At 34.6% G+C, this 24945-nt stretch overlaps 1 protein-coding gene and 1 long non-coding RNA gene across 2 annotated transcripts in view; both read left to right on the forward strand.

Annotated features, from left to right (window-relative positions):
- The window catches only part of Tlk (Tousled-like kinase), a 54849-nt gene that overhangs the window by 1645 nt on the left and 28259 nt on the right, over nt 1-24945 (forward strand). The gene's annotated exons all lie outside the window — the stretch shown is intronic.
- On the forward strand, nt 3-9209 carry LOC149268055 (uncharacterized). The gene is made up of 2 exons (XR_016271120.1): nt 3-4529; nt 4601-9209. It is a non-coding gene; the product is annotated as an uncharacterized LOC149268055 (long non-coding RNA).

The raw sequence follows: 24945 nt of genomic DNA on the forward strand, positions 1-24945 counted from the left end.
GTTGTTTGTTTTTTTTAAATGTGTCACAAAAAAAAAAAAAAAAAATAATAAAAAAAGTACAAAATAATTTCGAAAAACAAAAAACCACATTAATAATAATAATAATAATATAATTAAACATTCGATAAGATTGTTATAAAACCACTTCCTAATCACATTTGTCACCACAATTGAATGCCATTGTTTATCATTGCGTTTTGCAACACTGCTTGGTCACTAAATGTTCATTAGGTGCACTGTAGAACAAGGTTCACCCTAAAATGAATTTTGCTGAAGGAAAAATTCCAGAAATGGAATTAGTTATTTTAGTAATCAAATTTCTATATATACATAGATATATTTATAAATAATTAAAATATTTCCGTAGCAAAGAAATATTTTATAAATTATGAATATTGCAAGAATTTCAAAGTACAAAGATCAAATTCGAATTAGAAATCGAATTTGTATCAAGGCAAATTCCAGCTAAAGCTGCAGCTGAAGCATAAAACGGCAAATGCATTGACTGTGGCAAGAGGAAGAGCTGGAACAACTGCAACAACAACAGTTGTTTTTTACAAGTAAAGCAGCTGCTAAGCCATTCGTGTTGCTAAGGTACAAATTCACAAAAGACAAAGGAGCGAGACAGAGGAGGCGAGAGACAAAGAGAGAGATAGAGATACTCAACAGTGCATTTAAAGTGAATTCAAATTAACGAGCACAATGAGACTTCTAAAATAAAAAAAAAATAAATACAAAAAAATAAATATATGTATATACAATATATCAAAGGCATCGATATAGATCTAGATTAAAGTTGTTTTCATTTTTAATCTATTTCAAAATATATTTTTAGCATAGTTTGATTACAGAAAAAGAAATAGAAAGAAAAACTGATTAGAATGAGCTTGAACTTCAACTAAATTATTAGTACATATATATATATATATATATATATATATATATATATATATATATATATAACTATACTATGTTATCAAATATATACATTTACATATATATTTATGCAGTATATATATATGTGTATATTTGTGTCACTTTAATTCAATTCATTCATTGGACATGATCCAATTTAGACTCGTTATCATAAATAGTTTCTTATCACCAATTGTATATATAAATATATATATATAAGGTATTATATATAAACATATTTAGTCGCAGTTCCTTTTGTTCATATCGTATAGAAAGTGTTTCAAATTGTCATATTTCAGTATTTCATCAATAATATTACAGTTTAACGTGATTCGGGAGTCAAGCATTATGCTCTTATACTAGAAATATATACGATATATATGGTGTCTATAGAGCGAATATTAGCCTAAACTAACTTTAAAGATGGCTGGATAAGTTGAAAATTATTTGAAATTCTAAAGATCGTATTGCGGTGATAAAAACAGTTTATGAAATTATGTTCTTAGATAAATAAATAGATAGATAAATATATAGATAGGTAGATAGATAGATAGATACATAGATAGATAGATAGATAGATAGATAGATAGATAGATAGATAGATAGATAGATAGATAGATAGATAGATAGATAGATAGATAGATAGATAGATAGATAGATAGATAGATAGATAGATAGTTAGATAGATAGATAGATAGATAGATAGTAAATAAAAATTATAAATTATAGGAAGATGGATAGATAAATAGTTAAATGGACAGACCTACAGATAGATAGATTATCTATCTGATCTATCTTATTTCATTATTTGTTTATTTATTTATAAGAGTTAACTATAATTAAAATTATAAGCTAACTTAACAACTAAAGCGCTGGCTACTTAGGCCTTCGGCTTACAGTTTGTATTTACATTAGTTTACTTTATATATATTATTATATACTATATATCTTTTTGTTTAAATCTATATTTTTAAATTAGCTTATATGTGTTACTATGTTTTAAAAACTTTGTGGAAGATATTCTGTAGATAGTAATGCGGTGACAAAACAGGTTTACGAAATGAATTTCTTAGATAGATTGACCGATAGATAGATGTATAGATGACAAATACAATCTTTTGTTAAGCTGAAATTAGTTTTTAAATATAGTACACATTACATAGTATATAGTGTAGAATAGTCTTGTAATATATTAACAAAAATAAAATAAAATAAAAAGCAAATATAACTTATAAGTAAAAGTATTAATATATGCAATGCATAATAATACGAAATTTCCTTACGTATCTCTCAGTTACTTCCATTTTCTATATATCAGAAACTGTATAGTTTTTCTTGGTATTTGACATTCCTTTGGCCGCTTGTCATCGAAACATGTTCGGGCTGTGCGTCATAGCGATGAGGTACTTTAGATATGACAAATTTTATTTAGGGACTTAATAAACATTTGCTGTAGATACACAATTCTTTCTCGCATTTTCTCTTTCATTCTCATTCTCACTCGCTGTCTTTGTGTGTGTGAGGCAGCTATGTCTGTTTGTGTGTGTGTGCGTCAGCAGTTGGTTTCCTGTTTCCTCGCCCCTTTCTCGCTCGCATTGGTGTGGCAATCGGGCGCAATGGAAGGACAAAAAAAAAATAAAGAAAAAACACACACACACACACACACTCAAAGCAATACAAGGCGCGACCTTCTCGCAGGGCAACGTATCCACCTTTTCGGTTAGTCACGCTTACCCAATACTCTCGCTGTCCATGTGTGTGTGTGTAACTGCAACTGCAACATCATTTGTTCATGCATTTTATATTATATGTATCTATATATATTTCTTTCTATATATAGACATAGATATCCTGATAATATGTACATATATTCTCTATATATCTTGTACAATCAAGAATTTAGGCATAATACTCGTTCATGTTTAGCTCAACTTTGTGCAAAATCAATAATTATAGTATAGTCAGCCTGTGGAGTATAGATTCAACTATAAAACTTGCAATGTGTAAGATATATGATAGTTTTTTCGCATCTATTATGCCTCCAAGTGGTCATCACTAACTTAAAAACCAATATACCCGCTTTATTTTATGAATGAGTATATAGATTATACTCGGTTCATTTGGTCTGATTGAAAACCCCCTGGCTGGATTGCAATATAAACTGACAAATGTTTCAGGTCGATAACTAATATATCTACATATATAATCCCTATCATTTTATAGATCTAATAACCTTGTTTGCATATATTATTTATACATACATAATCTATAAAATTTTATAGATCCATAGCCTTACTTCTTCGCCACAATCTGTATTGATCTGTTTATCTGCATTCATACGTGATTTATCTATATAACATTTTGGTATTATTTGTATTTCAATGTCAATGTCGATAATAAATGAATATGTATATATACATATGTGTGTGTATATACATAAATACTTACTATATACATAAATATATACACCCAAATGTTTCATCTTGCAAGCGACAATCTATTTATACCTATAGGTATTTATAAATGGTATTTACATATGTATATATATACATACGTACACATATGTATATATGTTGCATTTGAGTGGTTGGGCATGACCACATGCAGCACCACAAGCACCACCACCACCACCATTAGCAACAGCTGACCCGTTTGAGCGATTGAGTCAGCCACAAGCAAACGCGACTATTGCACAATTTTTTGGATATTACGAAATTCTAAAGTAGTTGGAGTGAAATATACATAGAGCAATATATAGATATACTCTAATATTTAATTGCATATTAGGCTACTGCTTAAAGTAGACATATATCATAATATGATATGCTATATTATAGTATTACTCTGTAGATCTATAGCGATCTTAACAATTCTAACGACAGTTCACATAGAATTTCGAATGTGAAAATGTATATATGCCCCATATATGAACAATATGATTGACTCTATAGATATGTTTGTATATGTTGTTTGGCATGTGCTGGAAATGTTCATTTCGAGAATTTGAACTCTGCCAAAAAAAAAAAAAAAAAAAAAAAAAAAAAGTTCAATGCATATTTTCATCGATCGATTTTTGTGTTTTTCCATGCGCTGTGAATGTGTTTTGGAAATTGTTCTTACTTATTTAACACCTACGAAATAATTGAGGTAAACAAATTGGTTAGCTTAGTAGTGTGTGGTGGGCGTGGAAGTGGGCCGATAGTGGGTGGAGGGGGGGATGGGTGTTGACAGCACCGAAAAGTGTTTTGATGGCTCGAGCTCGCTTGATTAGCTCAATGTCAATTCAATCAATGAATGCGACGCACACGCACACACATACATATATACATACATACATATACACTCATGGTCAAATTAATAGGTGTGACCCAAAGATTCTAGCATATTTTGGAATAATTACGGTATGACAACATCTATCAGCACGAAATTTTTTTTGTTAGGTATGGCCACACTATTTGATAAGAAAATAGGTAAATCCCCCCAAAAAATTTACTCGCTAAAAAGTTTTGGCTATTATACATGCTCTACCTCAAAATTGACCTGGTCACATTAATAGGTGTGTTTAACTAAACAAAAAATTATTAAAATATTAAAGTGTTTTTGAGTAAGCAAAGGTAGTATTATTATTGAATATAATTTGATTGAAGCATAAAAATTTTCATTTGCAACATTTAAATAAAATTAGATGGGTCGTGGAGTTCACTGCAGTGCTGAAGAGAGAAATCTCGTTCTCAAGCTTCGTGAAGAGGGTAAAACTTATAAATACATTGCCTCACTAATGGGACGATCGGAGAACTTCGTTACAAATGCTCTAAAACCAAAAAAAGATAAAAAGAAGCCGGGTGCCCGGAGGAAAACTACCGTAAGAGAGGATTCCCGTATAGTCACCTTGGCTAAAAGGGACCCATTTAAGTCTTCGAGAGCGATTGCCATCGAAATGGGCAATGTTGTATCGGCACGAACTATTCGTCGACGGCTATTAAGCTCGAATCTACCTGGGAGAGTTGCTCGCAGGGTTCCTCTATTGCGAAAATCAAATATTCGGATGAGGCTTAATTTTGCTCAAACTGTTTAGAGGGAGAGCGTAAATGGAGGAACATTCTCTGGAGTGATGAGATGAAAATAAATTTGTTTGGGAATGACTCAAATTTACATGTCCGAAGACCTAAAGGCAAAGAGTTAGATCCTAGATATACAAAGAAGGCGGTTAAGCACGGAGGAGGCAGCATAATGGTTTGGGGCTGCTTTTCGTGGCAAGGCGTTGGTCCGATTCATCGAATTAACGGCATCATGGATAGATTCCTGTATAAGGATATATTGAGTAGTGTTATGCTACCATATGCCGACGACAACATGCCTCTGAAATGGAAATTTCAACAGGATAACGATCCTAAACACTGCTCCCGAGTAGTTAAGGGTTGGTTGCATGAAAATAGAATTGACGTTATTGAGTGGCCAAGTCAGTCTCCAGATCTCAATCCGATTGAGAACCTTTGGGGACACCTTAAAAGGAGACTTTCCAAAACTAGATGCTCCAATAAGAACCAATTATGGGAAAATATTCGGGAGGAATGGTACAACATTCCTGTGGAAATGTGCAGAAAGTTAATATCCTCTATGCCCCAAAGAATCAGCAAAGTCATTGCGAATAAAGGCGGATATACAGGGTATTAACCATACTTATCTAAATATATTCTAAATATTCTACAATATTTGAAAATTTTTCATTTTTTTTTAAATTTGCTGGGCACACCTATTAATCTGGCCATCAAAATTTGGAGTTTTTTGTGAAGTATGCCAAAATTATGCTAAAAATTATTATTTTTTAAACTTGTTTTTTGTTGTTGTTATTCTATGATGTGTCTATTTTTAAATATAAGTTGAATTTTTTAGTTACATGAAAAAAATATAGACGTTATTCCCATTTAAAAAAAAAAAAAATTTCACACCTATTAATTTGACCATGAGTGTATATAATACGTATAATATATATATGTACATATATATTTAGTAGATGTATATATGTACATGCTGTAACCTTCGATCGATCCATATTGATCTCGCTCTGCTCTGATTGCAGCTGGTGTGGGGCATTTCGGCTGCGCAGTTTAAGTACCGTTAAGAGCAACCCCTGTTGCCTGTTGCGCCGCAGATACTGCGTATCTATTGACTGACAGCATGAAATACCCGGCGGAACTTCACATATCTAATGCGTAATTAACATGTCGTCACCAGCCCCATCAGCCCACACCCGCACATTCCAGCCCTCTACCCCCTGACAGCCTTTTGGCCCCAGTCTGAGTTGACCTGCAACCCTTGGCACATATTGCTCAACTCATTTGCCACGGCGTTTGCCAATCTAATTTCATTTATTTGCCCTTCAGTTTTTTTTTTTTTTTTTTTTTTTTCTTTTTTTTTCTTCTTTCGTTTTTGGGCAAAGTATTTGAGTGTCTTTGTTGTTGCTATTACGTTTTGGTTTTTGGTCGAGGGTTGATTATGGTTGTGTTTTAAGCAAACCATCTTCATTACCATCTCCGCGCACGTCTTTTCTCTGTGTTTTCTTTGTATTGTATATGCAACCCCTCCAAATTGACGTTGCTATTTTCTACAGTGTATGCAGGCAGAGAGTGAGAGAAAGGGAGAGAGAGAGAGAGAGGGAGAGGTGAAGTTTATATACCCAAAAACCAGAAACTGGAGGCCTAATCAGCTATATATATAGATGTCCAGTCGAGTCAAGTCCAGAGCCTTCCATTTCAATTTGAAGTAACTATTTTGTACAGTGTATGGAGAGAGAGGAAGAGAGAGGGAGCAAAAGAGCAATAGCGGATATACAGTTGCGAAAAATAAAATAGCACCACTTGCAAACGCAAAGTTTAAGAAGTTCTTCTAGGTGCATTTATCAATGTATTGATCTAATTTTTTCTTGTATATAAGCAGAAAACAATTAATAATCGCAACAAGCAAGAATTATCCCAAAAATATTAATCGTTTTTATATAATTCAAAAAATTCTCAAAAAAGTCGTAAAAATGCCGAAAAAAATAATAGCACCACTAACCCTTTTCGAGTGAAAATCTATATTTTTCGCAGATTTGAATATCTTCAAAAGCACTAATTGATGAGATTTGTTGGTTATATATCTATTTTGATTAAAAAATTTTCAGAATTTGTGAAAATTTTCAAAAAAAATGGGTCGTGAAGAGCATTACACCACCGAACAACCCAAACTCATCAAAAAGTTGATTTCGGCTCAAAATTTTCACAGGAAAGTTGGTCATTTGATGGGTTGTTCAAATAAAATGATCCACAATGCATTAATCCATAAAAAAAATTAATGAAAAGCGCGGATTGAGTGGAATTCTGACCCAAAATCTTGTCACTCGTCTCATTTACGAGAGTAAAAGGATCCTTTTAAGCCGGCTACTCAACTGAAAAAGGACCTAAACATATCAGCAATGGACCAAAAAGTACGGAAATATTTAAGACATCTCGATTTGAACACTTTCCGTTCAAGAAAAGAACCATATTTGAATATAAAACACATTTCCAAACGGATGGCGTTTGCAAAAAAGCAGTCTCATACTAAAACACTTGATCCGCTATGTTTAAGGGTTTTTTTTGTATATCTAGGACCGAATTCTAAGTTCTGTGGATGTCTCACGTAGGACCGCGATCCTTTTCCACTAAAAATTAGCATCTTACTTTCATTATTAAAAAGTATGTTTCTCCATTCCTGCGTAGACCAATTTTTGTGTTTCCCTTGCCTGTCTTTGTGTATGCCTGTCTAATACCCAGAAACTGGAGTCTATACCAACTATATAGACGGCCGGTCTTGGCCATATAGCTTGGCTATATATTCCATTCGATCAACAAATATAAATACACATATACATACATACATACATATATAAATTATACCCTAGACCCATTTCGATGGCGCAGGTAATGCAGTAGAGAGTAGAGAGCCAAACACATGGCACACCTGTGTATCTAGATACACATTTCCGTTTTGCCGCTTGTTCAATTTTCATTTGCCAAATAATGGACGACAAACAAAAGAACGAAAATCGTACTTATCTATATCTATATAAATAGGTTTTCTGTTCGACATGGCCCATAAAATATGCATAATTATGTAGTCGATATAGTCGAGAAAGCAAGGAAAATAGATAAGGAAATCTGTTATATAGCTACACATATGTATAAACATATTTGTATATCTATCTTATTAATTCTCTTTAATCATATAGACATTCTATTTTGTTCCATTTAAATGACAAATTTATCAAATATGTGTGATATATATATGATATATACATGATGGGAGTCAATTTTTGAAGAGACTTTAACATATTTCGTTCTATAAGTAGAATTATGATGTACATATGATAAAATGTATACAAGTAGATTAAAGAACTATTCTGAACTAAATGAGTATACTAAAGACGCTTAAAAACAAAGTTGTACTATCGGACTCGGTAGGGAATCGGGGCTGGAATGAGCTAATTTATATGATTCAGTTCTACAGATCTTTTCTAGGGAGAACAAAATTGAGGAAAGTGGAAAGGAAAGGGCAATGAAGGAAGAAGAAAGAAATCGGAGAGAAAGTGAGCAAATTAGGAAGAGATGAAGAGATAGTTAACTTTAAAGAGAGATATCGAGATGGAGGTGTACATGGATATATATACCGACACCGATACAGATACACATACAGATACATGCAGATAGATTCAGATATTGATAGAGCTCTATATATTTTTTTATAAATATTAAAAAAAGAAAAACAATATAAATTGGTTTAATAAAGATCTTGAAATGTATTCGGGGATATTGTATAGCTTTTAGTGAGTCCTTCATCCCTCTTTATTATTGCTCTCCTTGGTGCAGTTGCACCTGATTTCGTGTGAATCTGACCTTGTGCAAAGAGCTGAAATACTTACATAGATGCAGCTTTTCTGAAGATATACATACATACAAAAATATATGCCTATGTATATAACGTACATACATATATATAAATATTAATGTGCATATTATGTTGCTGTTCTTGTTGTTGTTTTTTCCTCTTGAAATGCCCACGTTCAGCGCTTGTTGTTCGAATCAACTAACCAAGAGTTATGTATATGTATATACGTTATACATGTATGTATGTATATAGTATACGCAGCCACCCGATGTAAAATACATAGGCAAACACACACAGACACAGCATAGCAACATTCTTTTTAATTTTTTTTCCACTTTGCCGAATGCCTGTAGTAGCCCCTTGTTAAAATTAAAAAAAAAAAAAAAGAAGCGCACAAAGCATAAGGAGAAGAAGAAGCAGCAGCAGCAGCAGCAGCGAAAACCCCTTTCGACACACACACACAGGGACACCATTTGCGCCGCATCTGTGGCAGTGCCTACGAAAAAAAGTAAATAAATAAATAAAGCAAAAACAAAAACAAGAAAAAAAACGAGAAAAAAAAAAGAAATAGAATCTCTTGTACGTCATAGCCGCCGCCATTGCCGCCTCTGCACAGTGCGTCACACAGAGTACAGCAGCAAGTATAACAGTTTCTCACTCACTCGCTCACACTCGCATTCTCCTTACTCTCCTTACTTCATCATGTACGCAAATATCCCTCCTCACCGCACCGCCCAGCCCTGCAGCGGCACTCGAGTGAATGGTCTGCGTCAGTGACTCTCATTCGTACGTCCTTATATGCATGTATTGCGACTCTTGAATTGCGTATTAAAACACAAAATAGATAAGCTCTGTATAGATGTGTATATGTATATATGCATATATATGTATGTATGTATGTGTGGATAAGTAGATATAACTATAATACGAATTAGTCATGCGCTGTGCTTTGCATCTGACAGTTGCCTTTAAAAGCAAAAAAATGCATTACAAAATCAAATTATAATACTTGTATCGATGTGTGTGTGTGTGTGTGTGTGCATAACTGCACTCTGCATTATACCTAATATGTATATGTTATTTAACTAGCAAAATTGTAGTTGACATCAATTTATATATTACAATGTAAAAACAATAATAAAATTAATACTAATCAAATAAACACATATCCAATAACTAGTATTTAAATCTACTTTGATTAAAATACATTAAAAAAAAATTTTTTTTTTTCAAAATTAATGCAATTATAACATTTTTTTCATATATGTATGTATTTTTTTTTTATTTTGAAATTCTGCGAAATAAAAATATTCCAGCTTTTATATTAAATTTATTTAAAATTTTATTTACTCAACGCTCCTTTCTCTCAGTGCACTGCCAGTCCTCTGTGAGCTATGCTACACGTTAACCAATTTGCTGTTAGAAGCAAATATGTATGTATGTTTGTATTTAATTTTAACTTGAGCTTTGATTCTCTGATCGGCTTCCTCCGATTTTTCCACCTCCGCTATTCTTTCACTCTATATCTGTTGCACGCGCTCTGGTTCTGCTGGGTTGCCATAGTTGCGTTGCTGCCATCCTTTTTGTATGGCTTGTAAAAAGCGCGTGTTCTGCTGCGTAGGAGTTGAAAGGCTCGCCCACATTTTATTCTCATTTGTTTTTACATGTTTAATTTCAGCAAATTATCAAATTGCACTCCATTGCCATACGTGCGTATGTATGCATATACATACATACGTACATATACACACGAGTATATACAGTTATGACAGCTTCGGCAATCGCTACGACTTTTAGCTGCTGCAGCAGCCGCAGCAGCAGCAGCTTTAGCGAGCGCTTCGCATGTCGAGACTCTTCGCCCTGTTGCGAGACGGGCGAAGCTTCGAGTGGTTTCCAAGCCGACGCACATGCGTAAGCAGCGCTGTCGTCAGCTGCATTCGCTGCCTCGGGTACCTTTCGCAGCAGCATCGACGACACCATTGGCAGCGACTGCGGCTGCTGCAAGCCAACCAATAAACACACGCACACAGGCACACAGTGAGCGCACTCACTTATACACACACATACATGTACACTCACAGTCACAGGCACAGGCACACCAATAAACAGCAGCTGCTGCTGCTTGTGCGGCTGCTGTTGCTGTTGTTGTTGCTGTCGCGGCCACGGCCGCAGATGCTTTTGCTCAGTTGCTGTCTGGTCCCTGCAGCATACAAAAGCTTTTATGCTGTTGGGGATGTCAAACCGAATCGATCCACCCCACAAGTTTGTCATTTATGTTATGCGCTGAATCAAAGCAAACTGCAAACTAATGAGCTAATTAGCAATGTTTAAGCATGAGTCGTTACTTTATTTTGAATCAAAACAATGACACATTAGCAATGAAAATGAGATAGTAATAAATAACAGATTATTTGTACACTACTATAAGAGATTAAGTATGAAAGCATTTAACGTTGTGGCATTAGATACAAAGCTATTTCAAACAGAAAGTTGAAACTAAATTGAAATTTGTCGCCTGGATGCGCTCATTGTAGTTGCTGTCTGTGACTGTATATATATGTGTGTGTGCGCGCTTGGTTGCTTTGTGTTGTCATCGTCTTTTCAGATTTAACGGCTTACGCCTTGGGTCGGTCGTCTCATCTGCTTGTTGTTGTTGTTGTTGTTGCTGCTGCTTGGGCGCTTTCCTTTAAAACTTTTTGTAGTTGAGCCTTGTACAGTTGAGTCCAGTTCGAGTATATTATGTATGTAAATAGGCATGCACATACATATGTATGTGTATGTGTGTATATAGTACAATAACAATAGTTATTCCTTTTGTAACATTTTCTGGTTGGTCGGCAGCTTTTACGATTGCCTCTAGCCGCGATGTATTTTACATACAGACAGACATACATACATATGGGCATACAGCTGTGTCCATATAAATAGAAATTTTACTGAGTGTTAAACACAAAATTTTGCAAACAATCAATGACAAATTTAAAGGCTTAACTCTTATTCTTTTATTAACAAAATTATAGATTTTATACATAATTTTTTTTATTATTATATTTGACTTTGTTTCTTTTCATGTAAGTTGTATATAGTGCAGCACTACTATTTTCATTAACACAACTGTACACACATACATGCATATGTGCATATGTATATTGTACAACTGAATGCCTTAACTTATACTTGTTTGTGTGAGTGTGTGTGGATTATTAAATCTCCAATTTCCATTGCTTTATCTTTTCTGTTGTTAAATTTTGTGCTCAACGAAAAGTGCAACAGCAGCAACAAGCGCAGCAGCCGCTGCAGCCAGAGGCAGTGCGCGTTCATGCACACATACACACACATGTACGAGTATGCGTGTCTGCTTGTTCATTTGGATTTCAGCCTTGTTGCTATGCGGACTGCTCTGCTCTCGTCTAACAGATACTGCTACTAAATGTTATAAAAAAAATCAATAAATGCGCAACGTCTGAGCCAAAAACCTTTATTTTTTTTTCTCATTGTATTTGAAATTTAAAAGGCGAAAGATGCATAAAGCAAAAACAAAACAACGACGACTGTCGCTGCTGCTGCTGCTGCTGCGGGGGCGGCGGCTGCAGGAACTGGAATGAATTCTTCCAGTTGTTGCTGCTGCTGTGGCTGCTGTGGCTGCTGCTGCTGCTGTCGGCATGATGCCTACACGAGCTCTTTTTTTTTCCATTTTTTCCCCATTTGTTTGTCATTTTTTTTGTGAGCTTTTGCTGTTGTTTGTTTCGTACTCCATTTATTTGTTGCTCTGCACTTTTGTATTTAATTTTGTTTTGCAGCTTCTTTTTTGCGCACGCTTTCAAATTTTGTTGCTGCTGCTACTGCGACGACGGCGGCGACTGCGACTGCGGCTGCTCGCGATTCTTTTTCGCTCAGAGGCTCAACCATAATTGCTCAAGTCTCGAACAATTCCGTTGCGTGTTGGCGCAGACGAGCCCCACTCCATCCAGGATGGCCACCTTTAGCCACCAAATGGCTTTTTGGGCTCACTTACTATATAGGTCTCTCTCGCTCTAGCTCTATCTCTCTCTGGCTTGACTTTTATCTATGTAGCTAGCTGGCTCACTCACAACTCACTCGAATCTTGTGCGTGCATATATGAGTGAGTGCATGTGTGTGTGTGTGTGCGTTTGTATTAACAAGGTGTGACCAAAGCTGTCTGCAAGCTCAGCGTACATAGCTCACATATCGGAAAGCAAGCTTTATATATCGATATCGATAATTGACTAAGTTTTTTTTATCAGAGTTGGAATTTGAGTTGTAGCTGGAGCTATAGTTGGGGTATATTTGAATCGAAGGGTATATGAATCTTCTCACTTTCGTTCTTTGCATTAAAACATGTGATCAATTTATCGATATAATCTTATCGATTGCAATTGACAGTAATATAGCTGTTTTATACTAAAGCAACGGTTTATGTATGGAATCTAACTTATACAACTAACACATGTTGTAATAATAAGCCTGTAACACTTTCGATGAAAAGTGGATATTATTTGTTTGTTGTATAGAACGGAAATCTACACACATTGTTCTCGCTTGTGTTTATTGATTATAGACATTTCTATTTATAACGAAGAAGAAGACGAGTCTCATAAATATTTAGCTTCGATCTCATAGAGTTGACGTCATTGAGCCACAATAATGGAATTCTCCAATAACTAAACAAAGTAGATTAGACGACAGCAGCTAATACCAGTCAAAGTCTATTATATACATATCTATGTAAGAATATATTAATATATACATATGTATTTATATGCATATGCCTACATATGTATATATTAATATAAGGTATATGTATATGTATACTCATTAACTAAAGTAGCTTCTACCTTTCCATATTTGTAGATATGTATGTATGTATATGTATAATGTTAATGTTATACATTTGTTGCTAATTATATCCAAATTTCACTTAATGTCATAACTTTCCTATATGTATATCTGACTTTTCCGGGTATCTTCAAGTCGACTCTCAGTTAACTTTAACTTGAACTTTAACTTGAAGTTATTATTATTTGTTTCTTATTATCAGAGCTTTGATTATTACTACCATTATTATTTCTTTTATTTTGCATTATTATAAATTATATATAGACTTTATTAATAATTTTAATTATTAATAGTATTTGTTTATTATTATTATTATTATTTTGTAATTTACTATTTTTTTTATACTATATATTGTATTATTATATACATATATATTTTATTGATTAATTTATTTAATTAGTATTAGTATTTATTTACTAATTTTTACTACTGCTATTGTATCTTTTTTTTAAATTTTTACATTTTATTTTTATTTTTTATTTATTTATTTATTTATTTTTTAAATTTAATATTTAAATATTTTTAATTAAAAAAATGTTGTTACCAAATTCTTATTTAAATAGCATTAGTATTTATTTATTATTACTATTGCAATTTTTTACATTACAATTTTTTTTTTTAATTTTTTTTTTTTATTTATTTAAAATATAAAAAATATTTGTAGTAATTTCTTATGCTTTTTGACCAACCCGTTGTCGTCTCAATAACAACAACAATGTGCTGGGTATTTCATAGTCGTTCCACACCCACCCACTCACTCACACTTGCCCGACTCGTGCACTGAGGGCATTTCAAGTGAGTTTTGAGTAGATTTTGTTTTGTTTTTGTTTTTGTATTTTTTTTTTTTTTTGTACAGCTTTGGCATTACACTTTCAGCTAGCTGGCACGTTCCGTTAGGCGGATGAACGCGAGCAACAACTAATCGACCTGAGACCCCCAGTCCGCCAGTGCCAAGTGCCCCGATCCTCCCGACCCCCCGAGAACACAACCCGTCGGTAGAGCCCATAGAGCCCCATAGAGTAAATGTATTTATTTAGCGCTTATCAGTTTACTTAGTTCAATGTGTTCATAGCGGTTTCTATTTATAAGGCAGCAAGCAACGATAGATACTCGTTTCAATATACTGACTGCCAGGCATATGTACATAGTATATATATATAAATATATATATACTTATGTCTATATATGTATGTATGCATATATAGCCATAAACAAATTTCAATTCTAATTGGTATTATGGCTATAGGCTATAGCCTATAGGGTATGGCTGTATTTGTAGTTGTGTCTACATATATTTAGCTTCTTTTTTTTTTATTTTTTTGTCGTTTGCAATATTGTAAATTACTCATACGCCACGTTTTGCAATTGTGACCCAATTGAAAAACATTTGCTTGCATTTTGTTAATTATTGCATATGGAGTCAACAACAGCTATCTCTCTCTCTCTCTCTCTCTCTTTGTCTCAATCTTTTTGCATTCAAATGCGAATCAATAGCTTTAGCCTAAATAGCCCAATAGACTGCAGCAGGCAGCAATTGACAGGTGCACAACAGGTTTTTATTGTTACTTTTAACAAAACAAATTTTGCCTTTTCTTTGTCTAGCACGCATGCATACATACACAAAACATATACATACATAAACATATGCATATATTATAAAATTTATTCACATATTTCTATCCACATTAGATTTCGTCTTAATGTTGATTAGTTTAATTGAATTTGGTTTAGATTCAGTTCTGTATAAAAGTGAAGGCATTTATTCTGAAACAATAGGAATATGTTTTGGATAATGTAAATTGATACATTGAATACAAATGGATAGAGGAATATATATATATATATATACAGTCGAGTCTCGATAAATCGAAAATAGTTGTTTCCGATAATTCTCGATACTTCGTGTAAATCGAAAAGAGCTGATAAATCGAAAATATTTGTTTCCGATAATTCTCGATACTTCGTGTAAATCGAAAAGAGCTGATTACCTGAGAGCTGATCATTTGGAATTATTGGGAATCGATTGTATATATGCATTTATATAGATGTGCAAATATTTACTAAGTTCAAATCTCATTATTGCTTAGCCAAGTGCAAAGAGTCTTTGGAATGAAATTGAAAGGCATATAGAACACATAATTTAATATGGTCAATATATTTATATAACTCCAAAATGTATATGGTTTAAAGCTCGAAAAGTATCAGAGTTGCATTAAAGTAAAAAATCTAAAATGGTCTGTGTTTATGGAGCTAATGAAAAGGGAGATAAAAAATGGCAATAGAAAGAGAGTAGGAGAGAAAAGATGAGAGAGACTTAGGAAGAGAATGAAGGAGAGTGAGAACTGAAAACTGAAAAATGAAGCTCTCTTAATATTAACTATACTAATAATAAATTTTTTTAATATAATATTTTCCTTAACTAAGTTTAAGAACTATAGATTGTTTATTGAAATAGTAAAATATATATATATTAAATTCCTTGTCTAAATAACCTTGATCTCCAATTGGTATTGCAATATAGATAAAAGATATATCTATATATATATACCCCGAAATACCATATATCCCATTCGAATTGAATTCTCTTATCACACGATGATTCTTTGAATTGCAATTACGATATTCCTGTTGTGCATCCAACTGGATTCAAATTGGTTTCCAATTGGCTTCACTTTTAGTGAAATTTACTTGGAATTGAGTTTGCTTTATAGTCAAATCAATTGAAACTTGTTTTCCAGCTATCTATATGAACTGTATGTGCTGTAAGAAAGTGTGTTTCCATGCACAAACAAACATACATACATACATACTTACTTACATGCATGTATGTATGAAATACCTTTTAGATTTTCTCTTCAAATTTTCCGCTTACAAATTTCTAGCGAAGATAAAGTTTGATATCTAAATTCAAATATCAATTATCTCTATCACATATTTAATTAACAAGTTGGTTAGTTAGTTAGTTGACTTGACTTTCATTTGTTTTCTATGCTGTTGCTAGTTGTGTGTGTATGTGTGTGTGTGTGTGTGCAATAACTTGTGTATATCTGGATGCAATTGCTGTCTGCTCACAGTTTTCTCGTCTATGACATTTTTTTGTTTCTGTTTTTGTTTTGCCTACAAATTTCAATTGCATGGCACACACACACACACACACACACACACACACACACACATGCATATGCATGCATGCACATGTGTTTGAGTTTATATCGATATGCTTAGGCCCACATTTCGTTGGCCCCCACACAGGCTGGCTCCCTCACTCGTTTAGCTTTGCCCTCTACATCACCTCGCTCTCACTGTCGCCTTCTCTCTCCCTCTCTCTCTCTCAATGCCTCTCTCTCTCTTTCTCTCTGCTATCTATCTCCGCTTAATCCAACATTTACAATCACAGTCGAAGCTTTTTGATTTTAATTGTTTATTTTTTCGCTCGTTTCTTTTAGTTGTTGTTGTTGTTGTTGTTGTCGCATTGTTGTTGTTGTTGTCGCATTGTTGTTGTTGTTGTTTTTTGTTTGTTTCTGTTTTCTTTCGCGCATTTTGCACTTGAACGACTTTCAATTGAATTTCGTATTTATATAATCCCAGGCGCATACAGACACATATGCATGGCATACATATATACTATACAAAAACAAAAATCTATATATATATATATTATATACGTATATATATATATTATACTTTTATACTCTGTTGCCTGTTTAGCCATAAACAAAGCAATTCACATACAAACACAAACACACACACACACACACACACACACACAAACAGACAGTATTGCAGTCTTTATTGAATTGTTTTTGTTGTTGTTGTTGTTGTTGCTGTTGTCCCATTTATCATGCCATGCAATCATTGACCAACGCTAAAAATGCTAAAAATGCAGTGCGCAAATTTTTTATGAAAAAATAAAATATAAATAAATTCTAATATATAAATAAAATATGCATGATGTTTACATAATGTATACAGATTACATATACTCATATATACTTGTTATAACAGAAATCGAAATTCTATAAAATATATATGTATTTATATCTAAAATTTGAAGACTCTAGCTCTAACGATGTGGGAGATATAATTTGATAGTTGATTTTCGAAAAGTTCTCTAATCGATAACAAAATAACGGGAGTAGTTATCGATTTTTTGAAACAAACTCGAAATGCACGTGCTATACATGGGCCACGTGCCACGTGCCACGCCTCCTTCTGCCCATTTTGCAAATGGGTTCAGAGTATAATAACAATATCTATAGTAACTCAAATTCCTTCTGGCATATTAATATACAAATAGAATTAATTTAATTTAAACATATATTAATATTTATTAAATATATATTTATTAAAAATCCATAATTATAGTTTTAATATTCTATTCAATATTTGTTAACATAATGCTAATCTTTTGACTCTTTCTTCTCTATTTTCTAGGTAAGTTTCTTGATTCTGGGTATCCATTGATAACAAACACAAAATACGTACGCAGTGAGTGCTTCTATTTGAATGAAATGAAATGAATGAATGATTCCCCATTCAAATATTTCTATAATATATGAGATATTCAATGCAATCAACTATTACGTAAAATGGTAAAATGCACTTGGTAAAGGAAAGACTTGAGCTGTTGACTTCTCAATCAAATACTTTTCTTGTTTGCACTACCAAAACTCGAGTGTTCTGCGAAATTCCTAGACATTCAACATATATGTCATATCCGTGTGATATTCTGATGTTGTATTAGTTCCTGTGTAGTGCTTGCCCGAATGCATTGGTATTAGAGAGCAACTACACTGGAGAGTCTGAGAGAGGAAGTACGAAAAGGCACTAAAACTAACAGCACTACGACCCATACTAAATACCAATCTATAACTGCCTAGTCACAGAGAAGAAAACTTGATCAAAGTTGAGCGTAAACTAAATCTGAATTATATGGAAAACTTCTATGGATTAACTTGAATTGAATTCAAGGTGAATTTGTCTTTTGCTTGCATTAGCTTAGATGAAATATTGTAAAACTTGTAGTGCCTGCAAGTAGGGTTCGGTTAATGCAATCAGCATCTGACTTGAGTTGAGCTAAAACTAGGCTAAGTAAATGGAAAATTTGAAGTGCAAATAGAGTTGGAGTTTCGAGGGCGATTAGCTTGAGATCCCACTAACTAAGTAAATATATAGCTGACATTGTATATGTGTATATGTATGTGTGTAGGTATATGTGTATATTACCAATACAGTGGATACTCGGTTAACAAACGCAATTCGTAGAAAGAAGATGGGAACATGAGGGATAAAAGAGATAAAGAAAGAGGAAGAGAAGGAATGAGAGCGAGAGAGGGACAGAAAAGGGGTAAATTGAGATATATAGAAAGAAAGATTTATAAAAGAGGGAGTCTACGAGCTAAACGAATACAAAAATCAAATTATTTACTCGCAATTATTACTCATACGCAGTGTGAGCCGAGCCTTGGAAATACCTGGCAAAGTAGCTCATTGCCTAAATGCTGTTGCCATCATTGTTATGATTCGCATCGTTGTCGTCAGCTGTCGATCTCTCGACAATTTGCACGTTCTCTGCCTCGCAGTCTCGACAAACAACGATTTCATCATCGCAAACATCATCATTGAATCTGTCACATGCCAGATGGTGCTGCTGCTGCTGCTGCTGCTGCTGCTGGTGCTGGTGCTTCTAAATATATTCCAATTTGACAGCTCAAAGTTGATTTCCACTCAACAATTGTTGGCTGAGCAGTCTGACCCATTTATCCCACTGTCTGGAGGCATTTCCTCTGAGGTGTCCCGATCGATGTTTGTATAACTGAAAACAGTTTATTCGACTAGATTCATTGAGTCAGTCTAAATCGAGTATCAATTGAATCAATTGATTGTCCAGGCTTAGGCTCCTGTTGATATTACTAATATTAATCTGAGAGGAACCGAAAAAGAAAACCCTGCGGGTGTTTCCTCTAGCTATCCCTGTTGCAATTCGCTTTTATTTATGGAATTGTTTATTGTTTATATTTTAATTTCCATAACAATTTTTTTTATGAAATATTCTTAACAATATTTTTTTATGCCCAGAAGAAATTTGTTATTTTCAGTATTTTATTATTTTTCCTACTTATAGTATTTTATTTCCTAACTGGCATTTGTAGTATGTATTTCAATGGTATTTTATATCATAAATGGAATTGCTACTATTTCTTTATTTTCTATTTTCTAGATGTTCATATCTGATTTCTATAAAAAAAAAGTTGCGTGGCTTAAGATTTATTTTAATTTTATTTTTATACAATTCTGAACTTTACAGTTTTAATGGGCAAAGGTTTTCACGTTTTATTGGTATTTTTTATTATTTATAGTATTTTATTGGTATTTTATATCATAAAATGATTTACAATACTTTACAAATTTTTAAAATATTTTTTTTTAATTTTTTTTATTATTTTTTTATTTTTATTTTTTATTTTTTATTTTTTTTATTAATATTATTGCTTTTTTATTGTTATTATTATTATTATTATATTTGTTTTTTATGTTCTTAGTATTTCTATAAACAATATTTTGTTTCCTAGAAGCTTTAAAGATTTACTGGTATTTTTGCCATTGTTAGTATTTTTTGTAGATCTTTTAAGGTTTTAAAAAGTAGTTCATTAATACGTGGGCTAGGAGGAGATTTCCTCTCAAACTTGTTGGTATTTTGTAGTATTTTTTTTTATTCCGCTTGGCACTTTTGCTTATTTTGTTGTCTATTATTTCTTTGTATCTGCTCTGTAAACAAATCAATATGCCATATTGTTATCGGGCTATCCAACACTTAAGGGCAACAAGCAGCAGCAGCAGCAGAAGAAGTAGAAGGACGAGGAGGAGGAGGAGAAGGATTGGGTAAATTTGCCTCATTTGCGAGTTGCGCTGGTGCCAAAAGAACGACTTTATAAATATGTATATATATATTTGTATATAAATATGCATTTGTATATATGTATGTGTGTGTGTGTGTATATAAATGATATGTATATAAGCATATACACATGTGGGCGTATAGGTCGGCGTGTGTCTATGTGTGTGTGTGTGTGTGTGTCTGAGCAATTCCTTTATAGCCATGAAAAGGCGCTGGCTGCCTGGTTTGGTGAATGGGTGGCTGGGTGGCTGGGCGGCTGGGTGGTTGGTTGTTTGGGCTCTGCTGAGAGTCAGAGAAGTTGGGAGTGTGTTACCCAAAGCACCATGCAGAAGGTTTTACCAGTCGACCTACGTGTCATGCATAAAAGGCAAATCGTTTTGCTGTCTGCTTGCCCCGCGTGTATGTGTGTGTGGGCAGATATACACGTGCTCATATATACACATACACACTTGTATACATAAACATGTCTATACATATACATGTATATATATACATATATACACATGTATTTGTATGTATTTTTGCCATTTCTTTCATGGCCTGAACTGACATTTGTACTATTGGCATTTATGGTCCGCCCTTAAAGCCAAGAGTCGGCCGCCCAGCCGCCCAGCCCCCCACATGCCTTACCAAACTGCTTAAATATTTAAGCATCCGTTTGTACACATATTGATATTTGTGTACGTGTGTGTGTGTGTGTGTGTGCCGATTAACATTATTGATTTACCATTTAGCATTCATAACTTGAATGTTGTTTGTAGGCAACAACAACAACAACAGCAACAACAACAACATCAACGGCAATGGAAACATTCCGCAATTCAATTTTCTCTCAATTCTTCATTTCTCTTCACACAGCAAATACTTCACTGCGTATACGTAATATAGATTAACTATATTATATACATACATATGTGAATCATATGTTACGCATACGCCGCGTTGTCCTTGACAAAAACTAAATCAAACAAGCCAAACAAAATCAATATTAAATGATACCACTTATATGTGTATATATGTATGTATCTATATATGTATAGGAACTGACACAAAAGACAATAGAAGCAACAATAACTCTAGCTAAAAACAAAATAAATAACAAAGAGAAACCTTGACTAAAAGTCAAGAATGTGCAAAACTAGAGTAAAACTCAATGTATTGAAACGAATTTGAAATATGTATATATTAAATACATTTTGTTATATACATATACATGAAAATATATATAAAATGCTGATTTGTCCAGTATACCCTATGAAAATGGGAAATCTGATTATAATGGTTTCAATGTATGTAAGAGGCAGAGGGGGCCGTGACAGAGCCCATAAAGTGTATATATTCTTGATCAGGGCGACGAACTGAGTCGATTTAGCCCTGTCTGTCTGTCTGTGAACGCCTCGATCTTAGAAGATATAAGAGCAAGAGGCTTAAAATTTGTTCTTATGATTCCGTATATACTAAGCGCAGATCGAGTTTGTTTCCAAACATCGATAACTGCTCCCATTATTTTGTTATCAATTAAAAACCTTTTGGAAAATTACTTATAGAATTATATCTTCCACATCCTTGGAGCAAAAGTCTCCAAATTTTAGATATAGATTTATATATATGTTATAGAATTTTGATTTTATTACAATCCGTTGATTTCAGCACAGTATGCTATAAATCAGATATGCCCGATCAAAAAGCGTTAACTAGCTATATAAGTGTGTGTGTGTGTGTGTGTGTGTGTGTACATGTTAGTTGCCTGCTCAAATATAAACTATTATATAATTCGACCCTCGCAACGCACACTCACACACTACGCAAACAGGGAAATAATTAATGAGCTTCACTGTATGTGTGTCTGTGTGTGTGTGTGTGTGTGCTTTCGCACTTTGCCGCCCAACGCTAAACGCCCACTGCAGCATCCCGGAGACGCGTGCGCCGCTGCTGCTGTTGCCATTTGGATATTCACCTGGCAAACGCCAGCGGCTTGTGCTCGCCCCAGCCCCAACCCCAACCCCAACCCCAACCCCAACCCCAACTGCTGCAGCCCTACCCCTACCCCACTGACAGAACAGGGCAGCAGCTACCCTGGGGAATGCAGTTGCTGCTCTCATTTGATGCCACTCTCGCTCTCTCTCTGCCTCCCACACTCTCCCTCTTCATCTCCTTCTCCCACACACACACACACGCCCCGTCTCGATTTGTTATCTCTGTTCTTGAATGTGCTTTTTACTCAACTCGCCTCGTCTCGACTCTCCAAGTCCTTGTCGCCAGCTCTCGCGACCAAATGCAGCGAATGCCACAAAATTCACTTTGAACTCTCGCCTATCGACCCAAAAATGTGGCGGCATGCAGCAGTGGCAAGCTGACGATGCGAAGCTAGTTGTGAGCGAACAGCGAAGCCAAAAAAAAAACAATCGGGCTATAAAAACTATTTATGTCTAAGCCTAATACCTAATGCCTATTGTCTAATGCGTAATGAACAATGACCTCACTACGCTAGAATCATGTAGTGCTGATGTGAAGGTTAGTGCCTATAGTAACTGCAATAGTAGTAATAATCGATAAAAATCGATAATCTAACTCCAGTACAGCAGAAATTTTAATGGCATTCCCAAACGAAATCTTCTCTCTTACTTAATTTTTATTCATATCAACATATCAGATATTAAATCATATTGCTTGTTGCAACACTTACATGTTATCGATAATTTTTACAGAAATATCGTTATCAGCAATATCTTATGTCTAATACTGCAGTGGAGTTCAGGTTGATTTGGTTAAAGCAATTGCTGCAGTTGTTGATGTTGGCAATAGCGATAAATAATCGATATAAATCGATAGCCACACTATTGTTTGGGAACTACTATAATAACTTTATATACACACTGACTATATATCAGAAGTTCAGATAACTCCTGCTCCAATTTCAAATTGTATTGCTTGTTGCAACACTTACATGTTATCGATAATTTTAATAATGACAGAAATATCGTTATCAGCAATGTCTTATGTCTAATACTGCAGTGGAGTTCTGGTTGATCTGGCTAAAGCAATTGCTGCAGTTGTTGATGTTGGTTAGAGTAGCTGCAATCGAATAATAGTCGATAAAAAACAATAATCGAACTATTGTAAGAGAGTTTCTAATGTAGAAGTCTCTCTCAGATAACGCCTAATCGAATTTCGCGTCTATTACTTAATTGCAACACTATCATTTTATCGATAAGTTCAGGAGTGCCAATTACAGCTACATGTTATCGATAAGTTCAAGAGTGGCAATTAACGAAATTATCATATTTGCCGAGTTAGCCTAGGCAGAACTGTATAGCTCTATACCCAACTGCTGCTTAAATTCCAATATGCTCTCTCTCTCCCTCTTTTGAGCTCTAGTTCATATCTTCCTCTCTCGCTCTCTCTGTCTTCCCCTCTTCCTCTCTGCCGTTTGGCTAGTGTGTGCAGCAGTCGACTTAGCTGCTTTTGTATTTGCTTTGGCCATGTTATTCAGTTAAGCAGCAGCCGCAAACAAAATTTATGAATACTGCCAACAGAAGCTAATAAGGCGCGTACACACACACACGCGCGCATACATATATATGTATACATACTATTACGGAATGAAACCCACCCGCAAAACTTTAGCTGGCTAAAAGCACCTAGCCCACTTCACTGGCAATGGCCTAAACAAACTCAATCAGTTGTTTGCTTTATGACAGAGCTTTGCTAACGCGGCCCATGTCCTTTTAGTCCTTGCCTAGTCAATAGCTGCATGTATGTGTGTGTGTCTGTGTGGGTGTCTGTCTATGTGTCTGTGTGTGTGTGTGTGTGTGTGTGTGTGGGTGTATTGCTTCTTTTTTTTATCAGCGCTGCTTGGAAATTGATGCTGTCGCTGTCGCTGTCGCTGCCGCTGCCGCGGCCGACGTCGCTTGTCTTTCATTATAGGTGTACGTGTATGTGTGTGTGTGTGTGTGTGCTGGTATTGAGTATTTTGTGGCGCTGTTGCCACTTGCCACTTGCCACTTGCCACTTTTCGGCTGGCTTGTTGTTGTTGCTGCTGCTGCTGCTGTTATTGTTGTTGTTGTTGTTGTTGCTGCTGCTGCTGCTGCTGTTGGCCAGGCCTCTGCGTGCGAAGGACATTTCAGTCTATTTGGAACTTTTGAGTTGGGGAGTTGAAAATCGCGCGTGCTTCGTGTTTGTTAACATTATCTGTGTATGTGTGTGCGCGTGTGTGTGTGTGAGCGCGCGTGTGCCACTGTTTACATTCGGACAAATATGTGTATGTGTGTGTGTGCATGTGAGCCACGAGCCAAGCGCTAATCCCTCCAGTCAACCGTCTATTTTGTATATGAAATGCACTTTGGCATTTAATACTAAATTTTTGTGTT

The sequence above is a fragment of the Drosophila arizonae genome, chromosome X (genome assembly GCF_054131065.1).
Source record: "Drosophila arizonae isolate 15081-1271.41 chromosome X, UAZ_ARI_1.0, whole genome shotgun sequence".
Lineage (NCBI taxonomy): Eukaryota > Metazoa > Arthropoda > Insecta > Diptera > Drosophilidae > Drosophila > Drosophila arizonae.